This window comes from Leptonychotes weddellii, chromosome 12, assembly GCF_054177405.1.
Source record: "Leptonychotes weddellii isolate Sample4059 chromosome 12, ASM5417740v2, whole genome shotgun sequence".
NCBI lineage: Eukaryota > Metazoa > Chordata > Mammalia > Carnivora > Phocidae > Leptonychotes > Leptonychotes weddellii.
In genome coordinates, this window is record NC_138380.1 from 42,866,203 (window position 1) to 42,883,416 (window position 17,214).

General features: G+C 40.5%; 1 protein-coding gene and 1 pseudogene across 4 annotated transcripts in view; one reads left to right on the forward strand and one right to left on the reverse strand.

Annotated features, from left to right (window-relative positions):
* CREB5 (cAMP responsive element binding protein 5) overlaps positions 1-17,214 on the reverse strand; it is a 395,972-nt gene that overhangs the window by 187,313 nt on the left and 191,445 nt on the right. The window lies entirely within an intron of this gene.
* On the forward strand, positions 14,700-15,393 carry LOC115937635 (small ribosomal subunit protein uS5 pseudogene; annotated as a pseudogene).

Here is a 17,214-nt window from a genome sequence, read left to right on the forward strand (position 1 = left end):
CTTCTCAACTATTAGTAGAGCATCTGGCCAATAATAGGTACTCGGTCAATGTTTGCTGAATGGATGAACACAGCAGAGGAAATGTCTAAAAGGATTTTACTAGAAAAGTCAGAGAAATAGTATATTGAAAGCACTAGCATGCAGCAGATCATCTCCAATTTCTCAGGTGCTACTCTCTGACTCATGAGTCTATCACTTGACCGCCAAGTCCCCTGATTTCCATGCTACCCAGCCATCTTCCTGCAGGACACAATGTTCTCTGAATTCGCATTTCCCTCTGTCCAGTTCTGACTCTACCGTCATCTCCTCCTTCTCTTACCCCTTGATTTCCTGGCCATGTCCCCTGGGTACCGGAGGAGCCTGTTTATTTCCCATAGTTGCTGAAACATCTTCTGGAAGGTTTTGAGGGCAAAGTAGATTGACAGATGCTAAGCCTGCTGGAGCAAATCAGAACTATGAGAGGTGACCAGACAGGAGATGGACGATAAGCAGGCATGGTGGGTTGCTGTGGCAGCCCTGGCAGTAACAGGTTTCAGTAAATAAATAGAAGTAAGTTCAGGAAACCTACATGGTCTATTCATATGTGCTGTAAGTACAGACCACAAAAGTCCCTGGTGACTCTCTGTCTTTGAGGTCTTAGAGATGAGAGATATCAGAATCACTCCTCACTGGCATGCCTGAAAGATGAGTTGATAAAGTTGGCCAAGATCATAGTAGTGATAGTTAGAATGAGAGAAATTCCCTCCTCTGAACTGGGAACTTTCTTGAACATTGCAGAAGAGAAGAAAGAAAGGAATTAGTGCTGCAGGGTAGCAGGTAGATCAGGTTTCTTGTATGTCATTTAATTGGTAAAACAATCCTGGAAGGTAAGCATTAGTATATCTATTTTACAGATAAGAAACTAGACTCATCTCCAAACTCAACACAGTAATAGTAGCCCCTGCATTTTATACTAAGCCACATACAAATTTTGATTTCTTAAACAGCCAGTATGCACCAGGCACTGTTGTGAAAATGATTTCTAGTGATTGCCCTGGTTTGTCTCGGGCTGAAGATAAGCCAGAATGCCTTAGCCACAAAGCATGGACCTCTTGCAAAGGTTGTGGTCAGAGGAGGTCTGGGGAGAACTTCAAAGGTGCCATGAACTTCATCCTTTCCCTTTAATCTGGGGATGACCATAACTGTATAGAAAAAAAACCCTTTTCACATTTCAAGAGACAGGTCATGGGAATTACAATTGGCCATTTACATGAATTTTATATATTTCTGAGCCAAGACCTTTCAGGGTCTTGGTATTCAGATTTAAGCCAAAAGATTAATTTAGCCCAGTGTTTCTTAACCATGACCTCACATTAAAAAAAAAGAAAGAAAGAAAGAAAGAAAGAAAGAAAGAAAGAAAGAAAGAAAGAAAGAAAGAAAGAAAGAAAGAAAGAAAAAAAAAAAAAAAAAACAGGCGGATGCCTGGGCTCCACCCCAGAAGAAATGATTGAAATTTTCTAGGGGTGGGGCCCAAGCACTTGTATTCTTTTCAAGCCCCTCAGGTAGCCAGGGCTGAGCCACTCTTTAAACTAATGGCCTGCGTGCCATCTTATCTGATACAAAGACTGAAGCTCAAGTTGACTTGAAAATTCCGGATGATCTTCCATTTTGAAGGCTGGCTATCAGGAACTCCGAGCTGACAATAACAAGGTAACTACAATGGAGATTTTGGAAAGAGTGGCCAGCAGCCGGGGCAAAAGACAGGGAAAGAAAGATTATATGAACCGCCATGCTAATTATGGAAAACCAGACACTCTGGCAGAAGGCCAAGGGTGTGGCTGAATGGAGAGGGATGGGGAACAGGAAAAATTTTAAGAAATTAGAAATCTTAATAACTTTGACCATCAAGGGTTGCAACTGGATGCTGAATTGTTTCTAACTTATTGCAAGCCTTGAGAGAAAAAACAGATGAGGAAAGAAACTCTTGTATCACATTCTGGCTGCTTTTCATTTCTCAAGCTTAGAAACAGAAAGGAAATGAAGCCTTCCTGGGGCTCCTTTCCCCAAATCTAATTAAGGGCCCCCACAGGCTCCCATTCTGAACACCAGGGGGAGTAAGACACATTCAGCCTCCTTCACCAGGCCTTATAACAGAACGTAAGAACCTAATTCTTGCTTATTGTTTAGATCCCTTCTTGAATAAGCTCTTGCTTCTCTCTCAGGCTAAAGATGACAATCTACTTGTACTCATTTAAAAGAGCAAGTAAACGTCCTTTAAAAGCAATAAAATCGATTCTATTCTATCACCCCACAGTTTAAAGTGGTACAGAAGGAGAGGGGTTGTGAGAGCAGATGCTGAGCCCCATTCCTCAGGTTTAAATCCCAGAAACAGCACTTAGGAGCCATGTCACCATGGGCAGGTTACTTAACCTCTCATAACTCAGTGTTCCTGTTTGTAAAATGGGCATAATTATCATAATGCAGCTCATAGGATGGTTGAACAGATTGATGGATTGACACACATAATGCTTAGAACAAGCCCGGCATATAGTAAGCAGTAAATGAGGGTTAGCTAATGCAATTATCAAAGAGAATACCAGGAAATTTCTATTGGAATTCAAACCCTTCCACACTTCAATCTTTCCAAGGATTTTATATTAAAAACCATACAACTCAAATAATAAAGCCAGTGGAGTCTTTGACAAGAAATGATATTTTAAGGCAGAAACAAGTGTCATTTTTTATACACAACAAATGTTACTTATCCTAGTGATCTATAATAAGAATATACAGGAAATAATGAACTACATTTTCATACAACAGCTACTATATATTTTAAATATAAGACAGCAAGCACACCCCCAAAGAATGAACTACTAAAACGAGCACACCATAAGGAAGAAAGACAATAATCTGTTAGGATCTCATTATCATAAACTTTCCCCAGAGGATGTAAGAAATTAGGTGAAGAAAAGGAACATATGGTAATGACAACTTATATACATTTTTACTCTGGCAACAGCCAAGAAGACTCTAACAGTAGTTATTTCGCTAAAATGCATGTACTTTTATGATTCCACAAAATTGTTTTGATTGGAATAGATTATCCTCCATGATGCTACAACATTTTAACAAAATGAGAGGCCAGTAAGGAAGCCCAGGGTCGATTTTCCCCACATGAAGACTGATGGCACATTTTCCATGGACGGAGGCCACGGAATAAACATTGCTGTATCAAGCATTCCTGACGATGAGCGAGAACTCCACTTGCGTGTTTTTTTGTACTAGAGCACATAACTTTTTTCCCCTGTGGATCTTCAGCGAGGCAAGGCAGTTGCCTTGGCTGTATGGAATTCAGCAAACAGAAATGCATGACCAGTGACCACACACTTGCATCTGGATGAGGTTTTGGCTGATTGCGCTTTGGGATTTTAACTCCAGCCACTAACAAGGATCCCCTTCTTTTTGACTATATAAGTCAACTCTGAGAACCACAGGGTAGCGTGAATGTTTTTGTAGTCTTTCCATGTCTACCAAGCACTGAGAGTGTAGGTAGCAGAGATTGACTCTCTGGTCCTCTGTACCTCTTGTAGTTGGAGATACCAATTTTTCTGGCAAGAAATCAGAACGATGGGGGAGGGGGCATCTTAAAAAGTAGAGTGAAGCTCATCCTTTTCGCTGCTCCATCCACATATGTGGGGAAAATGAATAAAGATACACAGTGGTCGAAGCATGGCCTGAGTCTGGGCTTGGATCCAGGTCCACACCTACTAATCCTGGAACTTGGGATCAGTTGTTGAATCTCCCCAAGCCTCATTTCCTCATCTGTAAAATGGGGGTAACAGCAGTCTCTCCTTTACAAGGTAGTCATGGGAATTAAACAAGATGGTTTATAAAATGCTTTATCCTATACTACACTGTATCTTTAAATCTTCCCTAAACACCTATGATGTAGACACTATTATACTCATTTTGCTGATGGGAAACCAAGGCTCAGAAACATTATGGACTGGCCCACAGTCACCCAGCAGGTAAGTGGAGGAAGCTAGGGATGGGCCCAGGATTGCTCCAAAGTTAGCGCTCATCACCACTACCCTACGCACTCACTGGCCCACATATCATAAAATCCCAGAAAGGACTAATGGGCTTCCCATCTGAATCAGCCCTTCCTTTAACAGGAGAGGAATAAAATTAAGAGCTATTCAGTCATCAGGCCAAACTAATCTAAACTAAATTTGAGGGTAGAAGGTGTATAAGAAACCAGTTCTTCAGACTCTTTGCCCACCAATTTTTCCTCTGTTGGCTCATATCCACACAAAGGAAGAGCAAAGAATAAATTGATTAAAATGTTCAACTTACACACTAAACTTACAAGAGTACTGACTGGGATAAGGCAGAGGTAGAGGGGTAGAGAAGGAGCCAGACAGACCCTCTTTTTGTACAAAGCCTGTTAGTTTAGTATTTTAAAATGTTGGTAAAATGCAGTATAAAATCCAACCGTTTTGACCTGCAAAAAAGTTGAGATTTCCAAACCTGTTATTATTAATTAACTGTTCGTTTAAATATGTCAGCAAAAAAACAATAGGGCTTAGTCAAACCAAACAACAATTAGCTTTTTCAAGTGTAAACAAAAAACTAGCTCACGAATTCCCACTTGTTCTTCCCTGATTCTGACATCAAATACACATACTCAAAAACTCAAAAGAGTAAATTAAAATAAGTGAGTTACTAAATGCCTGCTTCTTTTCTGGCTTCAGAATTTGCACAAATTGGACCTGTAGAGCAGAAAGGATTTGCTTATTTAACTGGCCTCAATATTCAATTTGCATTTCTGCATTGGTCTGTGTATTTGAGAATGCTTTCTCTATTTGTATGAATTTAATACTATCCATTTAGATTGAATACCTGTAGAGGGCAGTATGCCATATTTATTTAATAGATGGATCCATGGAATTCCTTACTAACAGTGGTGGTAGTCACCACCACCATCATCATCATCATCACCATCATCACCATTGTTCTTATCTGATTCCTGGGTTTCAATCTTAGAGAAAATTTCTATTGCAAAGTTGCAAAGTAGGAAATAGGCATATAATTTTTTTTCTGAATATTAATTGTGTTCAATTTTTTCTGACATTATTTTCCTTAAAACTCAAAAGGCTTTCCCACTTGCACACCACAAAACTCCTTTACTATGTAAAATGTTGGCACAAAATTTTGCCATTCTGCTATTTAAATAATTCAAAACATTTTAACACAAAATGCAAAGACCTATCACTAACAGGGAGCCATGGGTGGAGGAACTGAACGGAAAGAAAGTTCCTCACTGAGATATGTTTTCACTCACACTAGCCTGTGGTCAGAAACAAACACTCCCTGTAGAATCTGTTTCTTTAAGATTCTAAAAATAAATTGATCTGTAAGTGACTTTGCTGTAATACATACAGTGAGTCAGATCAAGGAATAAGAGCCATTTATAGAATGTGAACTAAGCACTGGCCTGAGACACCCATTTAACCCTCACCAAACAGAGAAGAGGCATTTCAGATCGGGCAGAGTTTAATCTGTAAAGCTATTCTGAAATATAAAGATTCTTTGATTATATTAGAATATGACCAGAGACTACCTTAAGGTCAAAACATTTGGTAGCAGGACAAGCCATATGCGTGGGTGCCAGTGTCCATCTATGGGTGCACACTTGGACCCATACTTCCTATAGATCTGTCCATCTTCATAGGCATGTAGGGAGACACTGTATTAGGTGCAGAGTAATAAGATGTCATCCCATACGTGCTCCTATAAAGAAGTAGGTGGGAGTGTTTTGACTTGCATTGTACAATGGTTTAGAATCAATCTGTATAACCATAAATAAGTCATTTAATATCTCTGAGCCTCATTTTCATTTGTAAGATGTAAATATAGTCCTGATCTCAGAAGGTTGATGTGAGGCTTAAATAAGGTAATGCATATAAAGCACTCAGTACACATAATAAAATTTTAAGAAATGTCAGCTACAGTTCTGCTCCCTTCAGCCCTGGCAGTGATAGGATGGTATGGTTTCCCACTTCTTTGGGTGTTCCTTGATTGCTAGAGCATGTCTTCGAAATCCCGAGCTGCCTCAGGAGGCATGTCTGATGGCTACAAGTTAGTAAGCATTTTCTTACCCCTCCTGCACGGCCGACGTAATGATCATCACTAAGGGATGTACGATTGGAGGGAAGAAGGGTGTGTGTGTGTGTGTGTGTGTGTGTGTGTGTTTGTGTGTGTGTGAGAGAGAGAGAGAGAGAGAGAGCGTGCATGAGAGGGAGGGGAAATGGGAGGAGAGGAGAGAGGAAGGAAGAGAGAATATCTATGTGTGTAAGAATTCATGTCGGGACAAGAGGAATTTGCCACCCTCTTCACCTGACTTTCACTCACAGGCAAACATGTCAACGTTGCCTGCACACAGATCTCAAACCTGGCACAGTGTAAAGAGCTGCACTGCAAGGACTATGACTTCACATCACAATGTTAATCACTGACCTCCGCCTTAGCAATAAGATCTGTTTTGGCCCTTGTACAATTAGAATCCACCTGAGGCTTCCTAACCATCTACTTGATAGCGAATTGGCAGTGAGTATTAGGAAATTGCACGCTGGTGTTTGGATGAGTCATCTCTATTGATATAGTTTATTTGGATTATAGGGTCTTCCTTAATTAAGACAATAAATCAGACATTTTCATTTTCTTTTCACCTCTGGATACATGTTGCCCTTAATACATTAAGTTGCAGTCAGAATTCACACTGGTATGACGACACCATCCTGTCTTTCAGGTGTGGTTTCAGGGTCACAAGGACACTTGTGTCTGGAAGGTTGACTTCACAGCACACCACAGACACACTCTGCCACTCAGGGGGGTGAGATCATGGTGCTGGCATGAATTTATCGCTCTTTTAAACGAATGGGGTTGAATTCAATCTACTGACCTTGATTGGGAGGCTAGTGATACAGGCTGTGTTAAACAAAACAAGACAAAATAAACAAGGGAAAACCACAGCGCATGCAGCTACTTTGTTCAGAAGGTGACACTACTGAATTTGGTGTGTGAAGGTCTTGTCACATGGAAGTCTAGAAATAACTATGACCTAAGCATGGGAGTAGGAGACAACCCATTTAGAAATGAATGGACACATTCCATTGTAGCTTTATAGTGGTTAAAATCTATTTTGGGGCTAAAGGGATATTGTAAATACTTTCCTTTGTTTGTATCTATCATAACACAAACTTTCTGGCTCTCAGCATTTTTCAGTAACCCTGCCTTCTAATAATAGTTTATACACCACCTGACCAGGCAAACATTCTACCAAAAAGGCAGGATTCCCTGTGACTCCTCTGAATTCCCGGGGCTAGCCAAGCCTAGATTGCACCTCATGAATGGTCTTAGTTGGGACATCCCTACGGGCTTCCCCAGTCTCACTACACAATTCCAAGGCCACTCAGTTCTGGGGGCCCTCGGAAGATGCTGCCATATCAGCCAGGGGGAAATGTACATGTCATTCTGAAATTATTCTGGAAGTAAAGATTTAACATAATTTTTTCAATTAGCATTCAATTCCAAATTTGGGACTAAGTTTTGGTGGAATTCATTTTAGGGGTTTCTTGTAATGCCAGCAAGCACTTCTTCATGTCCAATATCAACTGGATCATAGACTGTGTTCCTTTTTTCATTTGGTTCTCCCTTGGTAACAGCATTTCTGTGGCAGAGGGCATGGCAATCTATACAGACACTTCCAAACTCTAAAGTGGTCAATCTGGCCTCCTTTCCCTTGATCACGATGGCTCTGGATGCCAATAAGAGGGTCAAAATGGGAGGAGCCTAGGGCCAGGTATGGAAAAGTGAAGAGAATAGGGATTCTCTGAATATTTGATTCCTAGTGTCTCTATAAGGCCAAATAGAAATTTTATCTAGAAATGTCACATACTATGAACAACTTTATCACTTAAGAAGATTCTTTCCAGAGACAATGATGATCTTTCATTAGTCACCAAGCCTGTGTGAAGACCTGGAGATACCAAGACATGGCCCTGGAAGGGTATGGCTTCACAGAAAAAGTGGACTCTGTAACATTCCCTTTAAAAATAGAGTTCTCTTGTAGCACTGCTCGCTGAGATATTCGTTATAAATGGGACCACCTCTTCCAAGTGGATTCAGTTATTGAAGAAATGAAAGGAATTCCTTACAATGCAGCTTTTCTCATCAGATGGCTCCCAAACAAAGACTTCAACAATATCAACATAGAGTGCTCTGGAATAGTTATTTTTGGCATTTCCAAACAGCAGTTTCCTTCTATTTCTGCTACCTCAATAACAGAGAATAAATCAGAGACTTGGCTTGACTACTCCACCGAGCTATTAATTTTTAAGGCTTTCGCTGATTGGGTTCCAACTGTATGTTTGATGGAGACAACTCTTATTTATTGTTTAAATCAAACAATAATTTAAGCCAACTCATCAGTTTATTATATCAAAATCTATTTGCTATTGAGTAGGATTTAGTTTAAGATGGAGGCTTCCTGGAGATCCAAGTCTGAGGTTTAATGAGAACATCCTATCCTACAAATGATATCAGAGTACCCAACTATTTGGGTACTCACCTGGTAAAGTACCAGGGTCCAGTTATTGATAAATTTGCACAAAATAATTTACCACATTAATGCCTTTGTCTTCCTATCTAATTATTTCTTGTGTTTAACATCTTATTTAAATATTATCAAAATGTCACTAGTCAATTCTGTATCTAATGTAAAAATGTACTACTAGGTTTGCATCCTGTCAGACTTAAGAACTGGCCAATTCTGTGAGGATGATATGAATAGCCATACTGGAACATATTTTTTCCCTATATTTAGAATCAGGGTCAGACCTTCCCAATTTTCAGAACCATTTAAAATTTTTTTATTTTATTGTTGTAAGAACACTTCACATGAAATCTACCCTCTTAATACACTTTTAAGCGTACTATTATACTTTATTACACATTATTATATATTATTATTGCTCCTTATTACACATTATTGTTGATTATAGGTACAATGTATAGCAGTTCTCTAGAGCTTATTCATCTTGCTTAACTGACAGTTTACACTCTTTGATTAATAACTCCCCATTTCCCCTTTCCCCGAGCCCCTAGAAACCACCATTCCACTCTTTAATTTTATGAATTTGACCATTTTAAATACCTTGTATAAGCAGAATCAGCAGTATTTGTCCTCCTGTGACTGGCTTGTTTCACTTAGCATAATGTTTTCATGGCCAACAAGTATATGAAAAAGAATGCTCAATGTCATTAACCATCAGGGAAATGCAAATCAGAACCACAATGAGATATCACCTCACACCTGTCATGATGGTTATTGTCAAAACAAAACAAAACCAGACAAGTGTTGGCAAAGCTAGGGAGAAATAGGAAAGCTTGCACCTTGTTAGTGGGAATGCAAAATGGTGCAGCTACTATAGGAAATAGTATGAAGGGGGTGCCTGGGTGGCTCAGTCGGTTAAGCATCCGACTCTTAATTTAGGCTCAGGTCATCATGATCTCAGGGTCATGAGGTGGAGCACCAGCGTTGGGGTCAGGCTCCATGCTCTCAGCGTGGAGTCTGTTTGAGTTTCTTTCTCCATCTCCCTCTGCCCCTCCCTGCCCCTCCCCCTAACCTCTCTCTCTCACCTCTCTCAAAACAACAAATAAGTAAATAAATCTTTTTTTAAAAAATAAAATAGTATGAAGTTTCCTCAAAAAAAAAAAAATAGAAATGCCATATGATTCAGGAATCCCACTTCTGGGTATTTATTCAAAAGAATGGAAATCAGTATCTCAAAGAGATATTAGGACTCCTATGTTCATTGTAGCACTATTCACAGTGCAAGAATGTGGAAACAACCTAAATGCCCATCGACAGATGAATGGATAAAGAAAATGTGGTTTACAGTGGAATACTATTCAACCTTTAAAAAGAAGTTAATTCTGCAATATGCAACAGAGCCATGTTCTTTTCAGAAAAAAAATAATAATATTTGAGCATTGACCACGCTAAGTGCTTCAAATGCCTATTTCATGTAAGCCTTGTAAACACCTATAAAGTTTATTATAATTATGTACCCATTTTTCAGGTGAGAAAACAAGGCTAAGAGCAACTCAATCACTTGCTTAAGGTCTAGAGCAGTAAGTGGTAGAGAAGCACTCAAGCCTACCTCTATTGACTGTAGGGAAGTTCTGTTTGTCTCTGAAGATGTAATCTCCTCAAACGCAAATCTTTCCAAATCTAAAAACATCGAAAAAGTAACTTATTCTGAATTTTCTAGAAAAATCTATGAGAAGATTGCAAAAATTATTTCTCTTAGCTATACAGATTAAATATATCCCTACATCAAACTTTAATGGATGAATTATCGTGTCATCTTAAAAGTTATTGTTTTGAGTATTTTCATTAAATCAAGTCCATTTTATTATAATGATGGCTAACTTAAGTAGAAATTTACAAGTTGTTGTCAAATTTCATTTTTTAAAAAAGTCTCTTGCATTGAGGCTTGAGGATGAGCTCTGAGAAAAGTAACTACTTGCTAGAAACTGTAAAGGACAAGAATAACTCATTACATTTGTACAATGTTCTAGAGATAACACTAATTTTTATAGTTTTTTTACACAAGATAGGCAGAAGAGTCGCTATTTAATATAGTGGAGGCTCAGAGGGGTAACAACTAGCCCAATATCACACTTTTAGCACATGACCACTGTGCTCAGTGCTGTCTTCCCATGAGTCTCTGCTCCCCACAAAACTTGGAAAAGCCCTCTGTCCCCAAGGTTTTCTTTACTGCCATTCTGGAGGAACAGAGGCAGATTTAGATGTGTGGTTTTCTCACTGAAGAGGATGGTATCTGTCTCATTGTAGAATGACAAGGGAAAATAAACAGGCACCAAACAATTTTCTCCTTAACAGCTTTTTTGAAATCTACCCTGTTATAGTAGGCCAATGAGTGAGAAGGTATTCGTACAGCAGAAACATTTGCCATTGGGGAACATTCCCTGTGATATCCAGGCATCCTGTTGGCTGGGTGAATGGTAGATTTTTTTTTTTTAAAGATTTTATTTATTTATTTGAGACAGAGAGAATGAGAGAGAGAGAGAGCACATGAGAGGGGGGAGGGTCAGAGGCAGAAGCAGGCTCCCTGCCGAGCAGGGAGCCCGATGCAGGACTCGATCCCGGGACTCCAGGATCATGACCTGAGCCGAAGGCAGTCGCTCAACCAACTGAGCCACCCAGGCGCCCTGAATGGTAGATTTGAATAACCTTTCTCTTCCAGACCTAAATTATGGGTCATCCAGTGCAATCTTGGAGCCATGTTGGCTGAATTCAAATCCTACCTCTACAATTTACTAGCTGTGGGCCTTTAAACAAGTTCTGTAACTTCTCTGTGCCTGTTTTCTAAGGGGATCAACAATGATCTACCCCACAGGACAATTTAGGGGCTTCAATGAGATAAATGTAAAGTGCTTAGGACAGGACTTGGCAACGGGCTCAATGAGAGCAGTTATTTTTATTATCTTAAAAAAAGAGCCCCTCAATGTCTTTATCTATAAAGTGAGAATGAAAAGCCATGTAACAAGAATCAAAATAGATCCTGTCTTTGTAAATCATAAAATGCTCTGTGCATCTAGAGAATGAATGCCATCGTTTTGAAGAGGAAGTTGCAATGTTTCAGCTATACCTGCCTTCCGACTCCATCAAATCGAGAAAATCATTATTTTCTATTTTGAGAAAATAGATTATATTCTAATCTCTAGACTGACCCCACTGGGAGCTTGTGAGGCAGGAATCAAGGAGTTGGAGGTGTTGTCTAGCCAGGGGTAGGTGCTCATCCAAGACTTGATGGGCCCTTCACCTCCCAGGGGAAGGCTCACGATGACAGTAGTTTAAGATGATGATATGCTAATTTCGGGCAAGTTCAGTAGGAGTGCAGCTGATACAAATGAGGGGATACTTTTAAAATAGCTCCTCCTTTTTCTTCAGCATCATGGTCTCACCCAGTGACACACACATGGACTCCAAGCTCTAATGTCTTCAAGGATGACCAGAGGCCAAGTGAGGAGAGCTGTTCTCCGCATCTTTCCCGGTTTATTGCATGTGCCCTGACTGCCCCACTCCGGTCTTCCAAGTTCAGCTTCAGTGCCCATCTCCTTTACTAAGCTGCCTCTCAATCCTCCCTCTAGAACTAATCTCTTCCTACTGTGTCCTCATAAAACTTTCATTTGTGTACCTTTAATGCAGGGCTGTCAAAGTTCGCCTTGTTTCATCATGAGTTGTGCAAACCTTCTCTGCCCTACTGGTTTGTAAGGAACTGCTTCTTGTCATCTCGGTGTCATGGTGACACCTACACCACTCGCTGCTCAAACGAGCCATTCAATAAATATTCATCAAGTGAAGAAATAAATATTTGTTGGTGATAATTAAACTGAATGAGAACTTCATGGCCTCTAAGAAAGGCTCTGAATTTTTTATATGGAGCATTGCTCTTTTCTCCTATCACTGTTAAGGTTGTTTCATAACATTTTCTGCCAGGAACAGCTCCTATTAGGAAATTATTAAGTGCCAGGGGAGCAGCAGCACCTTCTATGATTAAGTACTGGGTGAAACTGTGGTGAAGGGAGGCCCCCATTTGCTCCTAGTTTCAGAGGCAAGGACTGTTGACTTTTATTTCGTGCTGCTCCTGCCACAAGCCAAGTGTGATTCAAGTGGTGGGATTTTGGAATTGTGTTTTCTGCTTTCCTTCCCCTGAGCATCCCCTCCACATGGGCCACTTCTACTGCCCATGTCCCGGATGGACTATAAGGCGCATCAATGAGAAAGCAGAGTCCACATTTCTTATTTGGAACCTGGGATTGTGTGGTCACTAGACGTCATGCATGCTTCTAACCTGTATGCAATCAGTAACTGGGTGAAAGCAAAAGATGGAGGAAAAGTTTAGAAGGGGGAGCACTGATTGGATTTTTCCTTTACAATCTGAGATTAACTTTATCATGTAAACAACTAATGAGAGTTCTCCAGATGTTCTTCTAAATTGCTTTTCCCTCTCAGGGATGTTATTAAATATCCCTTATGTTGGCTCTGCATAGCAAAGACACTTTCCATGGGGAAAATTCCAAATTTAGCTCTCAAGTACATGGAATCATTCTTTCCATGGGGGGAAAATTCCAAATTTGGCTCTCAAGTACATGGAATCATTCTTATGGATGGTTTTAGTAGATTTTCAAGAATTCCAGCATCATTTCCTCAACTTCCTGAAATTCAGGCTAAAGCTTCAGGAATGGTACCTCAGGAGATCCCAAAAAGGTAAATGTCCACAATGCTCACTCCCAACCAAGCTTTAGACTTTATAGAGACTTGGATAGCATATACACTTGTTTAAAGAATAAATAAATAAGTAAATAAATAAACTAGCGAATTAATGAATGGATACATCAGATAGTGCATTGTTAGAGATAACATTTTAGCCCTTCTTCGTCATTTGATTCCTAAATATCCTGACATGGATTTAAATTTTGTTTATCCTAAATGAAAATCACAAAATGTTTCAGCTGAAAGGGACCTTAGTGGTAGGCTCTTAATACATAATTTTTATTTATTTTTTATTTTTTTAAAGATTTATTTATGAGAGAGAGAGAGAGAGCATATGAAAGGCAGGAGGAGGGGCAGAGGGAGTGGGGCTCGATTCCTAGGACCCTGAGATCATGACCTGAGCCAAAATCAAGAGTTGGAGACTTAACTAACTGAGCCACCCAGGTGCCCCTACACAATTTTTAAAAGTCATGGCCTGATTTGTTCAAATGCCACTAGAAAAAAACTGTTTCTCTGATCGACACGTAGGTAAGGGCCTGGAGACCACCAGCTCTGAGGAATCAATTACAAAGACTGCCAAGACACTGGCCTGGTGTTCCCTCCTACACGATACTTCCCTTTATGAGTGAAGAGTTGTTTCTGGGTACTTATTAGGTAAAAGCACATCTCTCTGACATGAAAGTTAATGGGACACAGGCTTTAAGAAGTTTTGAACCAGACTTCAGGGTAGCCACAGAGTTGTGGGTAGGCTCTCTTTATAGAAATATTCCAGCCAATAAATGAAGAAGGAATGATAGAATGAGACTTCACCAGTTTGCAATCCCTAAAGAAATAATGGGTCCAGGCAAGGGCTATTAATCACTGCCAACACCCCAAAGAGAGACAGAATTGGTACCTCCTGACAGAAGTACCACTTCACATCACCCATGAATTACTCTTGCCAAAAAAACCCTGAACTGGACTCTAAAGCAAGTCTAGATAGCCAGTAATTACAAACTTACAGGAAATACAAGAAACAGAGGACCTTGTCAAATTGATACCATGAAAATGGAATCAACAATATTCAGATTGTACAAGGTCTGTCTATAGGCTCTTCAACAAATCAATTGCAAGGAAAATCAAGACGAGGGGGACATGGATCTGGGATTTAAAAGTGACATGTCAACCAGTTCCAATGTATGGACTGAATAATTCTGATTAAAATAAAAGTCACTTTTCCTCTGAGAAGACACAAAATGATGGAGGTACACCAGTGCTCCTGGGGCCTTGGAGTAGGAGGAAGTGGCAGTCTGGCCTAGATCATGGAGCTGGAAGAAGCAAGACCAAGCTGGGTCACCTAGGCAAGGGTATGAACACATGGATATTTATCCCAGAGGATATCTCTCTTTTCTTCTTGCCCATCAAAGAGTCCTAAATCACTGACTTTTTCCTGGAGATGTGCCTCAAGGATAAGGCTTTGAAGATTATGCCCATGTCAGAGCAGAGGTGTGCTGCCCAGTGGACGAAACTCAAGGCATTTGTTACCATCTGGGACTACTACGTGGCCATGTTGGTCTGGGTGTTAAGTGCGCCAAGGGGGTAGCCACTGCTCTGCTTGGGGCCATCACCCTGGCCACACTCTCAATTTTCCCCATGTGATGAGACTACTGGGGAAACGAGACAGGCAAGTCCCACACTGTCCCTGCAAGGTGCCCACCTCCACACTGAGCACCTCATCCCACCCCCAGAGGCACCAGCATCATCTCTGCTTCTGTGCCCAGGAAGCTGCTACTAATGGCCAGCATGGATGACTGTCACACCTCAACCAGGGGCTGCACTGTCACCCCAGACAACTATGCCAAGGCCACCTTTGATGCCATATCCAAGACCTGCAGCTACCTCACCCCTGACTTCGGGAAAGACTGTATTCACCAAATCTCCCTATCAGGAATTCAATTGACCTCCTCCTACAGAATCACACTAGAGTCTCCCTGCAGAGGCCCCAGACTGCAGCTGTGGCTACCACTGTAGTGTTTTTATACAAAAGACATAAAGTGAATTAATTAAAAAAAAAAAAGTAAAGGGCAAAAGTCCTATGAAACAATCAAGGAAATCTGAAAGGTATTTTAAAATATTAAGAAACCATGGGTAACTTTTAAGGTGGAAAATGGTATTGTGTTTACTTTTCTTTAAAGAATACTCACTTTTTATACTTACATGCTGAAATACTTAGGGAAGAAATGCTACGATATCTGAGATGCTTCCAGCAACCTTGGGGCAGGCTGGAAGTGGGCAGAGACACCAACGAAACATGACTGGTGATGAGTCGAGAACTCTTTTAGTCGGGTGACAGGTCTATGAAGTCATTATCCTCATTTCTGTACTTAGGCCATGTTTGACATTTTCCATCATAAAACGATTTTAAAGGTGTTTTGTTCAGAATTATTAAAAAAAAAAAAAAAAGGTTTTGCTCAATTGTTAAAAGATAAACAAGCCTGAAAGGCAGGAAGGGATTTCACAGGAAGTTCAGAAGCTTTTGGAAATGCAGGGGACCCTCATTAGGAGTGGGGCATGAGGAATCTCTCAGAAGTGATAACAAGAATATCCAATCTGTTTTGACTGAAGCTAGACTAGGCCAGGACACGGGACCTGCTGGTGGTGAGGGTGATATCTCAAGGGAAAAGTGTGGTTTCACAGTCTTAGTCTCGGTTTCACTACATTATGGGTAATAACAGCAGCCTAGCCTCTCTATGTTTTAACTAACTCAAAACAGGACATTGTGAAACTATGTCTTTGGCAATGTAATGAAAAGATCATTCCATAACCACAAGATCAAAACCTAAATGGAGGGCACCAGTGCTTGCCATCTGAATGAGCTTTAAAATACTATTGTCCTTACCCCCAAGATAGAGCATTCCTAAAGCAGATCTGAATGCTTCAGGCTGGCAAGAAGCCTCTCCAGATTGCAAGTTGCCCCTGAAAGGATGTACTGGCTTGCGCTTTAAAACGGTTATCTATGACACTAAGCTGCCCCTAAGACCATTTGTCAATTACTTCTGGGGTCACTTACTAAAATGGATATTTAACAACCTAAAGAAATAAATATTCCCACAAATGCCCAAGGCGCTTAAGCAGACACCCTCTGGCAAGATTTTGTCCAAATGTCATGAAATCATATATGTCATCAAATATGACAATTTCCTAAAGGGACCCTAGGGCAGGTAACGACCAGTAATCAATGGGTCAAATGAAAGCACATGGAGGGATCCCAAAGCTTACCTCTGACTTTGTCCTTCAAAAACCCAATCCAATGCAGCCATCATTTTTCATTCAGTTCACATAAAGTCAAAACGATCTTTTATTCTGGGAGTAGGGATGATGATTTGACACCTATGAGTCATAAGTGGCCCTTTGTGAAGGGCCCTGTGACAATGCATTAGCTCACATTGAAGCCTCAGTGCGTCTGACACTCTGTTCCCAGTAGTCCCTCATCCTCGTTGCATCTAGGGTGGGGTTCTAGGCCCTGGCTTAGTGAGTGTCCTCATTTTCAGACCCAGTATCTTGCAACAAACCTTAAAAATTCTTAGGCACTTGCGCATTTGCAATGAGATTTTTTTTTTCAAGGGGAAACATATATTTTTAGTTACTTGGCCAAAACGAGCAAAATGCTCAAACTGTTGAAATAGTGGGGCTCCCACTATTTCATGACTACTTTGCTAAGGCATAGGAGTGAAGAGAGTTTCCTTGGTCACTCCAGGGAGCAGGCACACATTTACCAATCAGGACACTCTGCAACGGATGTCTTATAAGATCCACTGGTCGTCAGGGGTAATCCCAAATTCCTGCAGAGAAAAAGTGGCTTCTTTTCCTATAATGATTGCATT